The sequence below is a fragment of the Meriones unguiculatus genome, assembly GCF_030254825.1.
Source record: "Meriones unguiculatus strain TT.TT164.6M chromosome 13 unlocalized genomic scaffold, Bangor_MerUng_6.1 Chr13_unordered_Scaffold_34, whole genome shotgun sequence".
NCBI classification, from domain to species: domain Eukaryota; kingdom Metazoa; phylum Chordata; class Mammalia; order Rodentia; family Muridae; genus Meriones; species Meriones unguiculatus.
Window position 1 is genome coordinate 11,534,185 of NW_026843646.1, and position 18,623 is coordinate 11,552,807.

General features: G+C 37.7%; 1 protein-coding gene across 1 annotated transcript in view; it reads right to left on the minus strand.

The window, feature by feature from the left end:
- The window catches only part of LOC110543785 (neurocalcin-delta), an 81,320-nt gene extending 64,594 nt beyond the window's left edge, over window positions 1-16,726 (minus strand). The window contains 4 exon segments of the mRNA XM_060376252.1: window positions 1,706-1,947; window positions 3,947-4,396; window positions 5,098-5,388; window positions 15,335-16,726. The gene's annotated coding sequence lies outside the window, so the exon portion shown is untranslated.
- Window positions 16,727-18,623: the final 1,897 nt, after the last annotated feature.

The following is an 18,623-nucleotide window of genomic DNA, read 5'->3' on the forward strand; positions in this document are numbered from 1 at the left end:
GCAGCCTTGCCTTCCTGGGCAGACTTCCTTAATCCAGGCATACAGCTCTCACTGCACACAGACTGTGGAATCTAAGAGAAATGAAAACTATTAGCAAATGTTTGGATTTTTGTGAAATTTTTGAGTGAGTGGCATGTTTCTAAGTATTATCAAATATTAATCTGGAAATGCTTACACATAAAATGAAAGGTAATGGGTATTAGTGATACTAATTTTAGAACATTTTGCAATACAAAACCCACATATTTAAACCTTGGTTCAATATATGAAGCTGTTGTCATTAAAGTAGTGTTCTAGAAGGTCACAGTATGACTTCAGATTTAAACTGTCTCAATTTTACTGGCTACTAGGGAACTTTAATATCCAATGTAGTTGTGAATGTTGATTGACAACTCTATAGGGCTTGGATTCATCATGGAAACAAGTCTTTGGGCATTTCTGTGAGGAGTTGTAGAGAAACATTTACCTGATGTGGAAAAAGCTACCACAAAATGGGGGTCAATAATTAATTGGCTACTGTGAGTTTAGTGTCATCACATTCTCTGGCTCCTAAAACATTATTTTCCCACTAGGGTAAGACTGATTGCTCACAGAGTCAGCAAAAACAAACCTGCTCTCCCTTCAGTTGTTTTGTTGACTATTTATTTGAGGTAGCAAAGCAAACACACACACACACACACACACACACACACACTTGTCATCCTAATCTATCTTTTTTAAAGGCTGACAATAAAAATGCCACTTTACCCCTTGGTTTGCCTGTGGTATATATGCAAGATTAGAGTCTCACAACAGTGTGAGGCAGCCATGATCATTCAGGCCTTTACAGCCATTGAAGCAGGACATTCTCCCCAAGCATGGTTGGATACCATAAAAAGCTAAAATGGTACGCTCAGGATGCGAGGCTAAGCACTGCACTCAGGGTCAGCCGCTTTGGACCCAGAGAAGAGCATGTCTGATTGCATGCGGGTTGATGCCCCAGGTCCCGCCTCTGAGAAAAAGGTATTGGAAGGGTATGATGCTCTTTGGGTGGATGACACCTAAATGAACATCTGTACAAAGTCCCAATATATTTCTAATATCAGAGATCAGACCTCTACTCTTGCCTGATGCGTCTAAAACAAAAAGGGGGAACTGTAGAGAGCTGCGGAATGCTATGCCTTAAAGATGGAGCTGGTTTCTGCCTTCCACCTTCCCGATGGTGAGTGCTCTCTGTCACGAACAACTCCACATTTGGCTAAGGCCGAGGATCTGGCTTGCTTCCATGTATGTGGACCTATCTGCATTGCCCCCGTGGCACGCCTGGGTTGGCTACCCAGAGGCTATTTAAGCTGTGGGCTGGCTTTCCCCAGGGTCCGAGGATTGTTCAATGTTCCTGAATAAACTGCATTGAAAAAAAAAATGCCACTTTACTTCTCACTAAAATTTCTAAGGCTCTGTCACTAAATAAATCTTCTATCAGTGTTTTCAGGCTATGACAGAAACTTAACTTATTCATAAGAAATATGTTGGCATACTAAGATTTAAAAACAAACTTTTCCATTGATCAGAGTCAGGAAATGAGAAAACAGTTTATGTTGGCTGTTTAACTGCCTAAATGGTTGCTGAATAATAATTGGTACTGAATAAGTGTCAAAAGATCATAACATCCTGAAAACTACTTTTGTTTTTATTAAAGATCAAAATGAGATAAGTCATGACTCACCTTTATAAACTTTGTAGGCCATTGAATCATCTGCTCACATAGACAACTGTTGACCAAGAGGAGCATCTGAAGAAAATGGTGCATATGAAAATGGTGCATACTTTAACCTTTAATCCAAGACCCTTTGGAAAATTCCAAAAATTGAGAATGTCATACTCTGAATCTAGGCATTTTCTCCCATCCAGTATTTTGTGACCTCTCAAGAGATTTTTCAGTAGGTCATTCTTTAGGAAATAAAGGAACTGAAAGAGATGTAGGAATATAGTTTGAAGTACATCTAAGATACTAAAAACATTTTATTTAAAAAGTAGTACAAAGAATCATTATAAAAGGATAATTTTTAAAATTTATTTTTTATTTATTACTATTTATTCAATTTGTATCCAAGCTGTAGGACCCTCCCTCATTCTCTCCCAAACCCCTGCTATGTCCCTCTTTTAGTCCTCTGCGCCTTCCCTAGTCCACTGATAAGGAAGGTCCTCCTTCCCTTTCATCTGACCCTAGCCTATCAGGTTTCATAAGGACTGTCTGCATTGTCTTCCTCTGCGGTCTTGTAAGGAAGTCCTTTCTCAGTGGGATGTGATCAAAGAGCCAGCCACTGACTTCATGTCAGAGACAGCCCCTGTTCCCCTTACTAGGGAACCACTTGAAGACTGAGAAGGGGTACTAGGTTATCTCCTTGAATGGCCCTTCTTTGGAGTATCAGTCTCAGAACAAACCCCTATGGCCAGATATTCTGGTTCTGTTGCTCTTCTTGTAGCTCTCCTGTTCACTCCATATCTTTTTATCTCTCCCTTCTTTCATAAGATTCCCTGTACTCTGCTCCAAGTTTGACTGTGAGTCTCAGCATCTGCTTTGATACCCTGCCGGTTAGAGTCTTTCAGAGGCCCTCTGTGGTAGGCTTCAGTCCTGTTCCCTGTTTTCTCCCTCTTCTAATGTATTTCACCTTTCCCTTTCTGCATAAGGATTGGTCATCTTACCCAGAGTCCTCCTTCTTTCTTAGATTCTTTAGGTATAAAGATTTTCATATAATTTATCTTATATTATTTGTCTAATATCTACTTTTAAATGAGTCTATACCATGTGTGTCTTTCTGCTTCTGGGATACCTCACTCAGGATGACAGGCTACAGACTGGGAAATGATCTTCACCAACCCTATAACTGATAGTGGGCTAATATCCAGAATATATTAAGAACTCAACAAGTTAAACAGCAACAAATAAAGTACTCCAATAAAAATTGGGGTACAGAGCTAAACAGAGAATTCTCAATACAGGAATATCGAATGGCAGAGAAACACTTAAAGAAATGCTCAATGTCCTTGGTCATCAGGGAAATGCAAATCACAAAACCCTGAGATTTCACCTTACATCCATCAGAATGTGTAAGAACAAAAACTCAAGTGACAATATATGTTGGAGAGGATGTGGATAAAGGGGAACCCTCCACCATTGGTGTTTTGAATGTAAACTTTTACAACCACTTTGGAAATCAATCTGATGCTTTCACAGACAATGAGGAATAATGCTACCTCAAGATCCAGCTATCCAGCTATACTTCCTCCTAGGCATATATCCAAAATGTGCTCAAGTATACAACAAGGACATTTGCTTGCCAATGTTCACAACAGTTTTATTCTTAATATCCAGAATCTGGAAACAACTCATATTTCCCTCAACTGAGGAATAGATACAGAAATTGTGGTACATTTACATGGTGGAATACTACTCAGCAATTAAAATAAGGAAATCATGACATTTGCAGGCCATCGGTGGGAACTAGAATAAAAAGCACCTTAAAGGAGGTATCCGTGTGGCTGAGTAAATGAACAATACTTGGACTGAAATGCATTAAAATTTGGAAACCACATTTTCTTCAAGATAAAACCTTGCACTAGGAACAACTAAGTCAGCAATAAACAACGTAATGTGGATTCTGCTGATTCAAGTTCCTTTGGAAAGCTAACCAACTTTCAGAATATATACAAAGCTGCCATCCTTAGACGAGGGCCCTGGGGTGGAAAGTACACATTAAAGTGATCCTTAACTTCATAATCCTGTGGTAGTGCTCAGAAGCATTTTAAACCTTAAGGATCTACTGCTACTACCTCTGCTCTGAGGAATACATCCTTGCTTGTTGACAATGTATTCTAAAAACCCTGTGATACCTAATTTAAATGCCTAAATGCCTAAAAATACCTCACATTGCTGATGTTAAAACAACACAGGAAGGGATATTACCTGCCAGGGGAAGAATTCCTTTCCATCTCCATTAACATGTGGTTATGTCTGTATTTGCTGAAGATTCATCTCATGGAGACTGTAGGCCACAGCATGCATAGCACTGTATATATTGAAGCTCTCTGCATTCATAACTGGGTCAAAATAGTGTCTTGGCAGTAACTCCAAAGTAGCATTGGGTTGGCAGTTTTCTAAAAGTTGACAATCGAACTCAGAAAATGAGCACTTGAAGAACAGAAACCAAAACTTAGGAAGATAAGTGTCTTCTGGATATTTGTAGGGATTAACTGTTTAAATAAAATTTGTAAAGTCAACCATCTCTTCATGGTGGTGTGAAAAAATGAGACTCCCATGAAATGACTCTACCATAATTGTGATCAACATCCCATTGAGAGTTCAAGATCCAGACTTTCCATGTCACTAACTGCTGCTCAATATGTCGCATTAAACCTTGCAAAGAAACAACATCCCCATAAATATCACATTTGCTGATGATTCCGGAATCATTACCAGATCCTTCCATAATGCACTGGAATATGAATTCCAGGAACCACAAATCATTTTCAAAAAGGCTATGCAGATGCCAGTACTCTCCATATCTTCTCTCAAGTCTGAAAGAATCTGATTCTCTCTGGTGGCCATCGGAGAATCAGACCAACCCAGGACCATTTGAAACGATGCATCAAAGAAACTATGGTAAGTGACAGAAATGTGTCCTTGGGGGCCATCTGATAGAATTAAACTGACCTCTGTTATTTAAGCTAGAATCAAAAAGTCCAAAAGTGAGCTGTAGAAAAAGAAAATTGAAAAAAAAAAGAAGAAAAACATTGGCATCAAACAGATTATCAGTCCTGAATCAACAAGCATAAACAGTTGGTATGAAGATGGTTTTGTCATATTTTAAAAGGCAAACCCAAACGGAGACTTTTCCAAAAAAATTACTGACTATTCTCAAGTTTCAGTAAGGTAGCTGTTCTCATCAACTTCTCCTTCTTTATATTTCAAGTAATGGAAATGTGGATCTATCATGAAGCACCTTTGTACTTTACTTTGTTAGATGACTTATTCTAGACCTCCTATTTTACATTTTCAATCAACCAATACTATCAAAACTGACATTTGACCCTGAGTTCCAACACCCCAGCCCTCACCTGTGGTATTTTGTAAATTTGAAACAGTTTCCCAAGGTGGGAAGATATTTTCCATGATGTTCCTGTGAGTGCAGCAGATGACATTCTCTTCAGTCCACTGTTGAAATTAGCTAGAGGTACCCTCAACGTGTGAGCCAAATAAAGGGAGCATAAAGGATACTCGTTTCCAAAGGTGCAGCATTATACAGAGCGAAGCCCAGAGTTGTGTTGGGAAGAAGAATACGGTTTCTGTTCATTTCCTCAATGGCAAGTACCAGGGCCAGAACAAACTGGTAGTTCTTAAACTCATACCTGAACAGATTAAAACAAAACAATACAAAAACATATAGGAAAAAGACATAGAATATAAACCCACATATTTAGTGCAATGGCTTTTATAACTCAAAAGCCCATGTTTCTATACAACACTTTTTTAAGTATATTCTCATGAATGATTGGAATTAACATGGGCAATTTAAGTAGATAAGACTAGGTAAGATCCTACATTATTAACCTTTATTATTTATGGTCTCAGGAAATATAATTTTTTATTACATTGCTTTATTTATCTTTTATGTGCAGAAAAATAAACTTAAACTGTCCATGAATAAGAAATTGGGTTCTGACAAAACATCACAACTTTTGGTGTCTGGAATTTGGCCCTTCTACTTTAACAATTAAGAAATGTCATTATGTCTTGATACAATCACTCAGGTTTTAGAAAATAACTTACTTAAAGTATAGCACAAAGTTAATTCAAATAATATATTGCTGCAGTTGCCATTTCTATGATATTTTCTCAATAGTGTGGCCTGGAACACAGCATGTAGACAAGGATGCCCTTGATCTCATGGGAATATTTCTTGTCTCTGCATTCAATTACTGGGATTAATTCATGTGAATCCATATTTAAATTTATGTTAACATTTTGTGTATTGATGAACTGTGCAACACTATTGTAGATGTGAGTCTCTCTGTGCATGTACAGGTTTATGAGTGTCAATAACTATTAGTGCAAGGCAGAAAGAATATCCAGGGTCAGTCCTAGCTGTCCACATTATTTCACAGTGGTTCTTTATCATTTGTTAATTATTCACTTACTGACTGACTGACTTATTTGATTGACTGAGACAGAGTCTGACCATGTAGCACTGGCTGACCTGGAACATACTCTGGCCTTGAAATCACTAAGATTCTTTCTGCCTCTCCTTACCCACTGCTGTGCAGAAGGCAGAGTACCACACTAACTGACTTCATTGTTTTCACCACATAAGCCTGCCACTGTGAACAGCAAACTTGTAGAGGGTCTCCTCTCTTGGGTTCTTCCTGCTATGTGATCATTGGATTATAATAGTACATTTATGTTTGGGGGGAGATCTGAACTTAGATCCTCACACTTGCACCTGGAGCAATTTATCTTATTATGTAATAATAATGCTAACAATAATATGGTGAGGAAAGATTTCACATTCTTCATGATGCCAAAAGTCCCACACACCAGGAATAGCATTTCATTTAGTGTCAAAGTGTGCTGTTCACAAAAAAAGTTTTCTTAACTTTCTATTTAGTAAATTGATCTTCTATAGAAATGCTACATATTAATATATTTTCAGAGTTTTCTGGAAAAGTAATATTTTTTTATATTTTGGAAAGATCTATAGGAAAGAAGATTAATTCTACATTAAAGAAGATTAAATTCTACATACTTGAAAAGAAACAAAGAGTGTACCCTTAGATGTAGAATTTTTGCGTAATTATGTTTTTCTAGTCACAGTTTTTTCTGTTGCTGTTTTTCTACATTGTTTGTATTGCTGATTCTTTGTGCTTTCTTTTTTTAATTTTTATTTTTTAATATTAGTTACAGTTTGTTAAATTTGAATCTCTGCTGTATCCCACTCCCTCTTTCCCTCCCAATCCCACCTTCCCACCCTCATCTCCTCCCTGCCCCTTTCCAAGTCCACTGATAAGGGAGAACCCCTTCCCCTTACATCTGATACTGATTTATCAGGTGTCTTCAGGACTGGCTGCAAAGTCCTCCTCTGTGGCCTAGCAAGGCTGCTTCTCCCTGGGAGGCAGGGAGGTCAAAGAGCCCACAATCGAGTTCATGTCAGAAACAGTCCCTGTTCCCCTTATTAGGGTACTCACTTGGATACTGAGCTACCAAGGGCTACATCTGAGCAGGGGCTCTAGGTTGCATCCATACATCGTCCTTGTTTGGAGAATCAGTCTCATAAAAGACCCCTGTGCCCAGATATATTTGGTCCTTGTGGAACTCCTGTTCTTTCCAGGTCGTATTAACTCCCCCCCTTTTTTTGGTTTCCTGCATTCTGCCAGAGGTTTGGTTATGAGTCTTAATATCTGTTTTGATACACTGCTAGGTAGAGTCTTTCAGAGGCCTTCTGTGGTACAACTCCTGTCCTGTTACTTGTTTGCTCCTACATCCAACGTCCATCCCATTTGTCTTCCTAAGTGAGGATTGATCATCACACCCTGGTTCCTCTTTCTTGTTTATCTTCTTTAGGTGGATAGATTTCAGTATATTTATCCTATCTTATAGGTCTATAAAAGTGAGTATATACCATGTGTGTCTTTCTGCTTTTGGGATACCTCACTCAGGATGATCATTTCTAGGTCCCACCATTTGCCTGCAAATTTCATGATTTCCTCATTTTTAATTGCTGAGTAGTATTCCATTGTGTAAAAGTACCACAATTTCTATATCCATTCCTCAACTGAGGGACATGTGGGTTGTTTTCAGGTTCTAGTTATTACGAATAAAGCTGCTACAAACATGGTTGAGCAAATGTCCTTGTTGTGTACTTAAGCCCCTTTTGCATATATGCCTAGGAGTGGTATAGCTGGATCTTGAGGAAGCACTATTCCTAATTGTCTGAGAAAGCGCCAGATTGATTTCCAAAGTGTTTGTACAAGTTTGCATTCCCACCAATGATGGACGAGGGTTCCCCTTTCTCCACAACCTCTCCAGCATGTGTTGTCACTTGAGTTTTTGATCTTAGCCATTCTGGTGGGTGTCAGGTGAAATCTCAGGGTCGTTTTGATTTGCATCTCTCTGATGGCTAAGGACATTGAGCATTTAAGTGTTTCTCTGCCATTCTGTATTCCTCCACTGAGAATTCTCTGTTTAGCTCTGTACCCAATTTTTTAATCGGATTGCTTGATTTGCTGCTTTTTAACTTCTTTAGTTCTTTATATATTCTGGATATCAGCCCTCTGTCAGATGTAGGGCTGGTGAAGATCCTTTCCCAGTCTGTAGGCTGTCATTTTGTTTTGATGACTATATCCTTTGCTTTACAGAAGCTTTTCAGTTTCATAAGGTCCCATTTATCGATTGTTGCTCTAAGAGCCTGTGCTGTTGGTGTTCTGTTTAGGAAGTTGTCTCCTGTGCCAATGAGTTCCAACGTCTTACCCACTTTTTCTTCTAACCGATTTAGTGTAGCTGGATCTTTGATCCACTTGGACTTTAGTTTTATGCAGGGTGATAAATATGGATCTATTTTCATTTTTCTACATGTAGACATCCAGTTGGACCAGCCCATTTGTTGAAGATGCTGTCTTTGTGATTTCTTATTCCTTTTCTAAAAAAATTTTCCTTTGAAAAACTGCATTTCTCTCACATATCTGACATGCACACAGGCTCCAAGTACATTGTATTTTTTTTTCTTTCCAAACCTAAAGCCCTTTTCTATGAATCTGCTCTGATGTACAGATTGTGTTTCTGAGTTATGTTTCTTATAAATCTAATAAATTTGTCTAGGAACTTCACAAAAATATGAAACAAAATGAAAATATTGTGATGTCATAATTTAAAAGTAATAACTACTATCAGAGATAATCAAACTCAGAGGTGAAATTAATGAATTGGAAACAAAGAAAACATCCAATAATAAGTAAGTATATACCATGTGTGTTTTTATGCTTGTTAACTACTTCACTCAGGATGATCTTTTCTCGATTCTAACATTTGCCTGCACATTTCATGAATTCTTTGATTTTAATTGTTGAGTAGTATTCCATTGTGTAAATGTACCACAATTTCTGTATTCATTCCTCAGTTGGGGGACATCTGGGTTGTTTCCAGGTTGTGGCTATTAAGAATAAAGCTGCTATGAACATTTGATCACCTCCCCCTAAGAGGGGAGCCAAGCCAAACAGGAGGACAAGAAGCCAGTCCTGATGAGACTTGATTGTCTAGGGTCAGATGGAAGGGGAGGAGGAACCTATAATTAATATAAAAAGTAAAAATTAAAAAAATCAAAGAATCAATGTGACCAAGAGCTGGTTCTTTGAGAAAATCAATAAGATAGACAAACCCACAGCCAGACTAATGAAAAGGCAGAAAGAAACTATTCAAATCATCAAAATCAGAAATGAAAAGGGGGACATAACAATAGACCCTGAGGAAATCCAAACAATCATTAGGTCTTACTATAAAACCTGTATACCACAAAATGTGAAAATCTAAATGAAATCTCTAATTTTCTTTTCCAAATTAAAAATTAAATCAAGATTGGGTAAATACATTAAATAGTCCTATCCACCCCAAAGAAATAGAAGGAGTCATCAAAAGTCTCTCTTAAACAAACAAACAAACAAACAAAAAGACTAGGGACAAATGGTGTCAGTGCAGAATTCTACCAGACCTTCAAAGAAGAGCTAACTCCAATTCTCTTCAAATTATTCCACAAAATAGAAACAAAAGGAATATTGCCAAACTCAGTCTATGAAGCCCTTAATACCTACACCACACAAAGACCCAACAAAAAAAGAGAACTTCAGACCTATCTCTCTTTGGATATTGATGCAAAAATACTCTAAAATACATGCAAACCATATTCAAGAAAACATAAAGATATCATCCAACATGACAAAGTAGGCTTCATCCCAGGCATGTAGGGGTGGTTCAAAATATGGAAAACCATCAATGTAATCCACCATGTGAACAAACTGAAGGAGAAAAACCACATGATCATCTCCTTAGATGCCTAAAAAACATATGGCAAAATCCAACACCATTCATACTTAAAGTCTTGGAGAGATCAGGGATAAAAATCACATACCTAAATACAGTAAAAACAATATATAGCAAGTCTATAGTCAACATCAAAATACATGGAGAGAAACTTAAATGAATCCCACTGAAATCAGGGACAAGGCAAGGCTGGCCAATCTCTTGTTATCTTTTAAACATAGTTCTTGAATTTCTAGCTAGAGCAATAAGACAACTAAAGGAGAACAAGGGATACAAATTGGAATGGAAGATGACAAAGTATCACTATTTGCAGATGATATGACAATATAATGAATGACCCAAAAAATTCTACTCAGGAACTCTTTCAGCTGATAAACACCTTCATCAAAGTGGCTGGACACAAAATTAAATAAAAAAAAATCAGTAGCCCTTCTGTATACAAATGACAAATGTGCTGAGAAAGAAATTAGGGAAATAACAACTTTCACAAGAGCCACAAATTACATAAAGTACCTTAGTCTGGCTCTAACCAAGCAAGGGAAAGACCTGTTAGAAAAAACTTCAAGTCTCTGAAGAAAGAAATTGAAGATCAGAAGATGAAAAGATCTCCCATGCTCATGGATTAGTATGATTAACACAGTGAAAAACAGACATCCTGCCAAAAGCAATCTACAGATTCAATGCAATTCCCATAAAAATACGAACACAATTCTTTACAGACCTTGAAAGAACAAGTCTCAATTTCATATGGAAAAAAAAAAACAGACTTACTAAAACAATCCTGTACAACAGATAGTCTGGAGGTATCTTCATCCGTGATCTCAAACTGTACTACAGAGCAATAGTAATAAAAACTGCATGGTATTGGCATAGACACAGAATGGTGGATCAGTGGAATAGAATAGAAAACTCAGAAATGAACCCACACACCTATGGATACTTGCTTTTTGACAAAAAACCCAAAACCATACAATAGAAAAGGGCAGTATCTTCAACAATTGGTGCTGGTAAAACTGGATGTCTACATGTAGAAAAATGCAAATAGATTCATACTTATCACCCAGGGGATCAAAGACCTCAGTATAAAAGTGGACACATTAAACCTGTTAGAAGAAAAAGTGGGGAAGAGCCTTGAAATCATTGGTACAAGAGACAACTTCTTGAACAGAACACCAACAGCACAGGTTCTAAGATCCTAAACAATCAATAAATGGGACCTCATGAAACTAAAAATCTGTAATGCAAAGGACACTGTTGTCAGAACCAAAGGACAGCCTATAGATTGGAAAAGAATCTTCACCAACCCTCTATCTGATAGATGGATAATATCCAGAATCTACAAATACTCAAGAAGTTAAACAGCAACAAATCAAGTAATCCAATTAAAAAATGGGGTACAGAGCTAAAAAGATAATTCTCTATCAAGGAATATTGAATGACAGATAAACACTTAAAGAAATGCTCGACATTGTTAGTAATCAGGAAATGCAAATCAAAACGACGCAGAGATTTCGCTTTACACTGATCAGAAAGATGAAGATCAAAAACTCAAGTGAAGACACATGCTAGAGAGGATGTGGAGAGAGGGGAACCCTCCTCCATTTCTGTTGGAAATTCTACAACCACTTTGGAAATCAATCTGGTGCTTTCTCAGACAATTTACAATAGTACTTCCTCTAGACGCAGTTATAAAACTCCTTGGCATATTCCCAAAAGATGCTCCACCATTCAATAAGAGCCTTTGCTCATCCATCTTCATAGTTTTATTTGTAATAGCCAGAATCTGGAAAACCCTACATGTCCCTAACCAGAGTACTAGATACAGAAAATATAGTACAGTTGGGAAAGGATCTTCAACAACCCTATATCTGATAGAGGGCTAATATCCAGAATAAATAAAGAACTTAAGTAGGTAAACACCAACATGACAAGTAATCTAATTAAAAAATGGCATACAGAGCTAAAAAGAGAATTCTCAATAGAGGAATATAAAATGGCACTTAAAGAAATGCTCAACATCTTTAGTCATCAGGGAAATGCAAATAAAAATGACCCAGAGATTTCACCTTACATCCATCAGAATGGCTAAGATCAAAAACTCAAGTGACAACAGATGCTGGAGAGGATGTGGAGGAAGGGGAACCCTACTCCTTTGCTGGTGGGAATGTAAACTTGTACAACCACTTTGGAAATCAGTCTGGCACTTTCTCAGACAATTAGGAATTGTGCTACCTAAAGATTCAGCCATAGCACTCCTAGGCATATATCCAAAATATGCTCTAGTATACAAAAATGACATTTGCTCACCATTTTTGGAGCAGCTTTATTTGTAATAGCCAGAATCTAAAACAACTCAGATGTCCCTCAATTGAGGAATAAATACAGAAATTGTGATACACTTACACAATGGTATAATACTCGGTTTTTAAAAACAAGGGAACCATGAAATTTTCAGGCTAATGGTGGGAAGTAGAAAAGATCATTCTGAGTGAGGTATCCTAGAAGCAGAAAGACACACATGGTGTATATTCACTAATAAATGGATATTAGACATATAAAATAGGATAATCATGTTAAAATCTGTAGACCTAAAGAAGCTAAGCAAGAAGGAGGAGCCTGGGAAAGATGATCAATCCTCACTTAAGAAAAGCAAATTTAATGGACATTGGAAGTGTGAGAATATAGGGAATAGGACAGGAGTCTAGCACAGATGGCCTTTGAAGAACTCTACCCAGCAGAGTATTTAAGCAGATGCTGAGACTCATAGCCAAACTTTGGGCAGGGCATCCTATTAATGAAGTGGGAGATAGAAAGACCTGGAGTGGACAGGAGTTTCACAAGGAGAGCAACAGAACCAAAACATCTGGGCACAGGGTTTTTTTCTGAGACTGATACTCTAAATAAGGACCATGTATGGAGGTAAGAGATGTAGTCCAAGGCAGCTCAGTCTCCAAGTGGTCTCCCTAATAATAGTAACAGGGACTGTCTCTGACATGAACTCAGTGGCTGGCTCTTTTCTCACCTCCCCCTAATGGGGGAGTAGCCTTATCAGGCCACAGAGGAAGACAATGCAGCCAGACATGATGAGACTTGATAGGCTAGACTCAAATGGAAAAGCAAGAGGACCACCCTACCAGTGCACTTTGGGAGGGGACTGGGAGGTGTTGTGGGATTGAGGGTGGGATTAGGATGGGATGAAAGAGGGAGCTACAGCTGGGATACAAAGTGTAATTTATTAAAAATAAATAAAGTAAAATTTCAAAAAAACACCTGATATGAACTCATTGGCCAGACTCTTGATCACCTCCCCTTGTGGGATTTAGCCTTGCCAAACCACAGAAGAGGACAATGAAGCCAGTCCTGATGAGACCTGATAGGCCAGGATCAGAGAGAAGGGGAGAGGGACCTTTCTTATCAGTGGACTAGTGGAGGGACATAGGGGAAAAAGGAGGAGCAAATGGGAGACTGGGAGGAGACAAGGGAGGGGACTACAGCCAGGATACAAATTATATAAATTTTAATTAATAAAAAGGTAATTTAAATATCATTCATCTTTCATATTTATTATCTATAATGTGTGTCAGGAAGATACGATATTGGAAACTTGCAAACTTGATGTCAAGACTCCACTGCTGAGGATACTACATAACTTGAGTTGCTAAACATGGAGAAATCAAGCTATTAATCACCTGGATGTTTTATCTATCTTGGCTATATTTCATAATGCTAGAAGGTTCTACACTTGCTACCAATGAAAATAAAGGTAACACCAACTCCTATTCTTCCATGAACTATGAGGTATGTAGTTATGATGGGCTTTACATCATATGTACTATGGTCCAATAATGGGCAAACATATTATATATGGAATCAACCTTTGTTTGATTTGATTTTAAGGTCTCCTCAATGGAATGGAACACACACTTGGCACCATAAAAATAGCCAGAATCGGTGACTAGATACAGCAAAGACCCAAGGATTGAACTTAATGCTGTTATTCTACAAAATGGACTATATATGAAATCAACTCATTTGTTGTTGCACCGTGGATTAGTGCATCCCTGAGCCTTCATCAGCGTAGCTTTTGTTCTTTTTGCAGTAGATGGAAAATAATGCAGAAATCAGTGACTGTTCAAGGTATAGAAACTGCTCATGGTACATATCATAATAGACTATGAAGTGCTCAGACACAAATGTGGCTTACATATCACACCCATTTCAATAAGGATGAGGGGTCATGGCTGAAGAGACCTGGGTAGATTGTAAGAGCCAGAGGCTTGGATAACCTCAAGAAAACAACATTTTCTGTCCACAGCAGGCTACTTGCACATGTAAATTCACAATAATTATGAAAAGATGTGCCAGATCATGTGTACTTAAACAAAACAAAATACCAGCATGAAGAAGGAGAGGGGAAGAAAATATCACTGCTAGCTGAAATTTGATTGGGATTTGATAGTTACTGGGAAAGAGAGTTACTGAGATTTGCGAGTTACTGGAAAAGTGAAGAGAGTTTCTTCACTGTTATGATCACTAGGTGGCCATCCACACACACAAGAAGGCTCCAGTTAAAATAGTACTTATAGAACACTCACTGCCCTTGACTGGGAGAATAAAGGAAACACAAAGTCAGATAGGTAGGGGGCTTAATGTAGGCGGATATGGAAGTGGTGGTGTTGGTGAATATGACCAAAATGTTTGCACTAAAATATTAAACAATATATATTTAAAGACCAAAATAAAATTAAATGTGTGATGGAAGGGCATTGTTGAAATTGTGAGAAACAAGAAAAATAAATAGTAGTTCTTGCCAAAGGACAGCATAGATCCAAATGTATATCTACATACATATGATATATATCATTTTACACAACTTTATGCATGTAAGTAAAGGATTGCAAACACATTATAGACTGCAATCACTACTTCATAGTTCATGATAAAGTAGCAGAGGGGCTCCAATCCTCCACACACACAGCAGTGATAAAGAAATGGAAGACTTCACCACTTTATTTTAGATTCATGTTTTGAAAACCATAGTATGTCATAAACTTGTACACCACTTGAGTCTATGACCTACCTAGTCACAGATTATGGCGATTTTGAATGCCAAGCATGTGTTCTATATCATGAGGGGACCTTAAAAATCGAATCAGAGAAAGATTAATTACACATAAAATATGTGTGCCTATTACTGAACCAGACTGTATATCATATAAGGCCCATCATAACTGTATCCCTCTTGGTTCACAGATAAAGTGATATTACCTTTATTTCCTTTGGTAGGATATATAGCACCTTCCAGCACTATGAAATATAGCCAGCAAAGATAAAGCATCCAGGTGATTAATAGCTTGATTTCTCCATGTTCATTAACTCAAGTTTTCTGGTATCTTCAGCAATGGAGTCTTGACATTAAGTTCTGTAGTATACAATCTTGTAGCTTCCTGATACATATTATAGATAATAAACATGAAAGATACATGATATTTATATTTGTTAATGTGACTCAGAATGCACATATTAAATGTATACAATTTCTCTGAAATGTACAGAATTCTGGTCTGGTTAATTTTGGTGCCTGGTGTTTTGATTTAAGATTTCTTCATAATAGAATTTTACTTAAAATATTTTTATTGTTAGTCTCTACAGTCCTACTTTAGTCTTTGTAGACTGTCACAGTGCTCCTCAATTTTGTGGTTTTCATGATCTCATCCTGCTAAATACAATTGCATTCTTACTTACCACTTTTAAATTATGATATATACAATATCTCTTGTTCCGATTCATTTTGTGTGAAGTTTCTAGACAAATCTATTAAGTTTAAAAGTAACAAATATTCTGTTTTTATTTTGTGGAATTGTTTGAATTGGTGGCAGCTCTTCTTTGAGCATCTGGTAGAATTATGCACTGAAACCATCAGACTCTGGCATTTTTTTTGACAGGAAGACATTTGATGACGGCTTCTATTTGCTTGGAGGGATATAGGACTGTTTAATTTATTTACCTGATCTTAGTTTAGCTTTCGTAAATGGAATCTATCAAGAAAATTATGTTTCATTTAGATTCTCAAGTTTTGTTGTGTAAAAGCTTTTGAAGTAAGACTTAATTACTCTTTGAATTTCCTTAGTGTCTGTCATTATATCTTCCTTTTTGTTTATGATTTTGCTGATTTGGATATTTTCTTTCTGCCTTTTTGTTAGTTTAGCTAAGGGTTTGTCTATCTTGTTGATTTTCTCAAAGAACCAGCTCTTGGTTTCATTGATTCTTTGAATTGTTTTATTTGTTTCTAATTGATTGATTTCAGCCATGAGTTTGATTATTTCCAGCTGTCTGCTCCTACTGGGTATTCCAGCTTCTTCTTTTTCTAGGGCTTTCAGGTAAGCCTTTAAGTTGCTTATATGAGATGTCTCAAACTTCTTTCTGAAGGTACTTAGTACTATGAACTTTCCTCTTAGCACTGCTTTCATTGTGTCCCATAAGTTGTGTGAATTTTGCCTTCATTTTCATTGAATTTCAAGAAGTGTCTAATTTCTTTTTTTTTCTTCCCTGACCAATCTGTCATTGGGTAGAGAGTTGTTTAGTTGACATGCATGTGTAGGTACATTGCCAAACTCATTCTATGAGGCCACAGTAACCTTGAAACCTAAACCACACAAAGATCCAACAAAAAAAGAACTTCATACCTATCTAGCTTATGAAAATTGATGCTAAAATACTGGCAGGAGCAGTGGGCTTGGATCTGACCCGGAAGCACAGGAAACCATTGGAACCCCTCCCCCTATCAGTGAGTACTTTTCTGGGACAAGCAGCAAGCACACTGGGGTCCAACCCTACAGCCTTAGGCCACCCACCTGCCAAAACACTCCATCTGTGGATAACTTGCCTCCCACTGCCTAAGACCACTTTCTGTGGATATCTTCCTAGAATCAGAGTAAGACAGCTCTGACCTTGGGCACTCACTGCCTGTATTGTGGGTGAGACTCCAAACCTGGATGCTTACCATCACAGTACTGTGGACACCTTCTCGGTAATAAAGGCTCCTGATTCCAAACCCGGGAGACCACACTCAACATTCTTTGGACACCTTCCTAGTCACAGCAGTTAGTGTAACTGACTCTCTCTGCCCATTGGAGGGGATACATTCTGGTGCTGTGGAGAACGTACAGCTCCTTTATGCCTAATCCTCTTCTGTGTGGCTCACCCAGGTCAGAATCAGCCAGCACAGCACAGACAGTGAACACAGCAGAGCTAACCTAGGCTTTGGACTAAGGTTCTATTCCCCACCATCTAAGTGAAGCCTGTGGGACACTGGGGCAGTTCTAGGCAAAGAGATCTACCTGCCATTGCTCCAACACTTTGGCTCACATATGACAAAATCAGCAAGCCCAAATAAGCTAGACCAGAAAAGAAATTCCTCCTGTCACATAATAATCAAAACACTAAATCTACAGAAAAATGAAAAAAAAATTATTAAAAGTGGCAAGGGAAAAAAGCCAAGTAACATATAAAGTCAAACCTATCAGAATCACACCAGACTTCACAACAGAGTCTATGAAAGCCAGAAGGGCCTAGACAGATATCATGCAGAGATTAGAGATCATAGATGACAACCCAGACTACTATATCCAGCAAAACTTTCAATCAACAAAGATGGAGAAAACAAAATCATCCATGACATAACTAAATTTAAACAATATACATGCAGCAATCCAACCCTACAGAAGATACTAGAAGGAAAATTTCAACCCAATGAGATCAAGTACACCCAATACAGAGAATAAACACACCTCACATCAAAAAACAAAAGAAAGCAAACACACAAACACAAAATCATCAACAACTCAACAATAAAAGGAACTAAAAATCATTGGTCACTAATATCTATTAACATTGATAGTCTCAACTCTCCGATAAAAAGACTCAGACAAACAGACTTGTTGCAGACACAGGATCCAACATTCTGTTGCATTTAAGAAACACCTCTGCAACAAAAGTCGCCACTACCTCAGAGTAATGAGTTGGAAGAAAGTTTTCCAAGCAAATGGACACAAGAAGGAAGCTTGTGTAGCCATCCTAATATCTAATAAAATAGGCTTTCAACCAAAATTAATCAAAAGAGATGAAGAAGGATACTTCATTCTCATCAGAGGAAAAATACATCAGGAGAACATCACAATCCTGAACATCAATGCACCAAAACACAAGGATATGTCAAAAAAACTTTATTAAATCTTAAATCACACATTGATCCCAATACTTTATTAGAGGGAGACTTCAACACCCCACTCTTGCCAAAGGATAGATCATTGTGATAGAAGTTAAATAGAGAAATAATGACACTTGCAGAGGTCTTAAATCAAATGGACCTAATAGATGTCTATAGACACTTTCACACAAACACAAAAGAGTATACATTCTTCTCAGCACCTCGTGGAACCTTCTCCAAAACTGACTATACAGCCAGGCACAAAGCAAGCCTTCACAGATATAGGAAGATTTAAACAATCGTTTGTATCCTATCAGACCACCATGGCCCAAAACTAGACCTCAACAA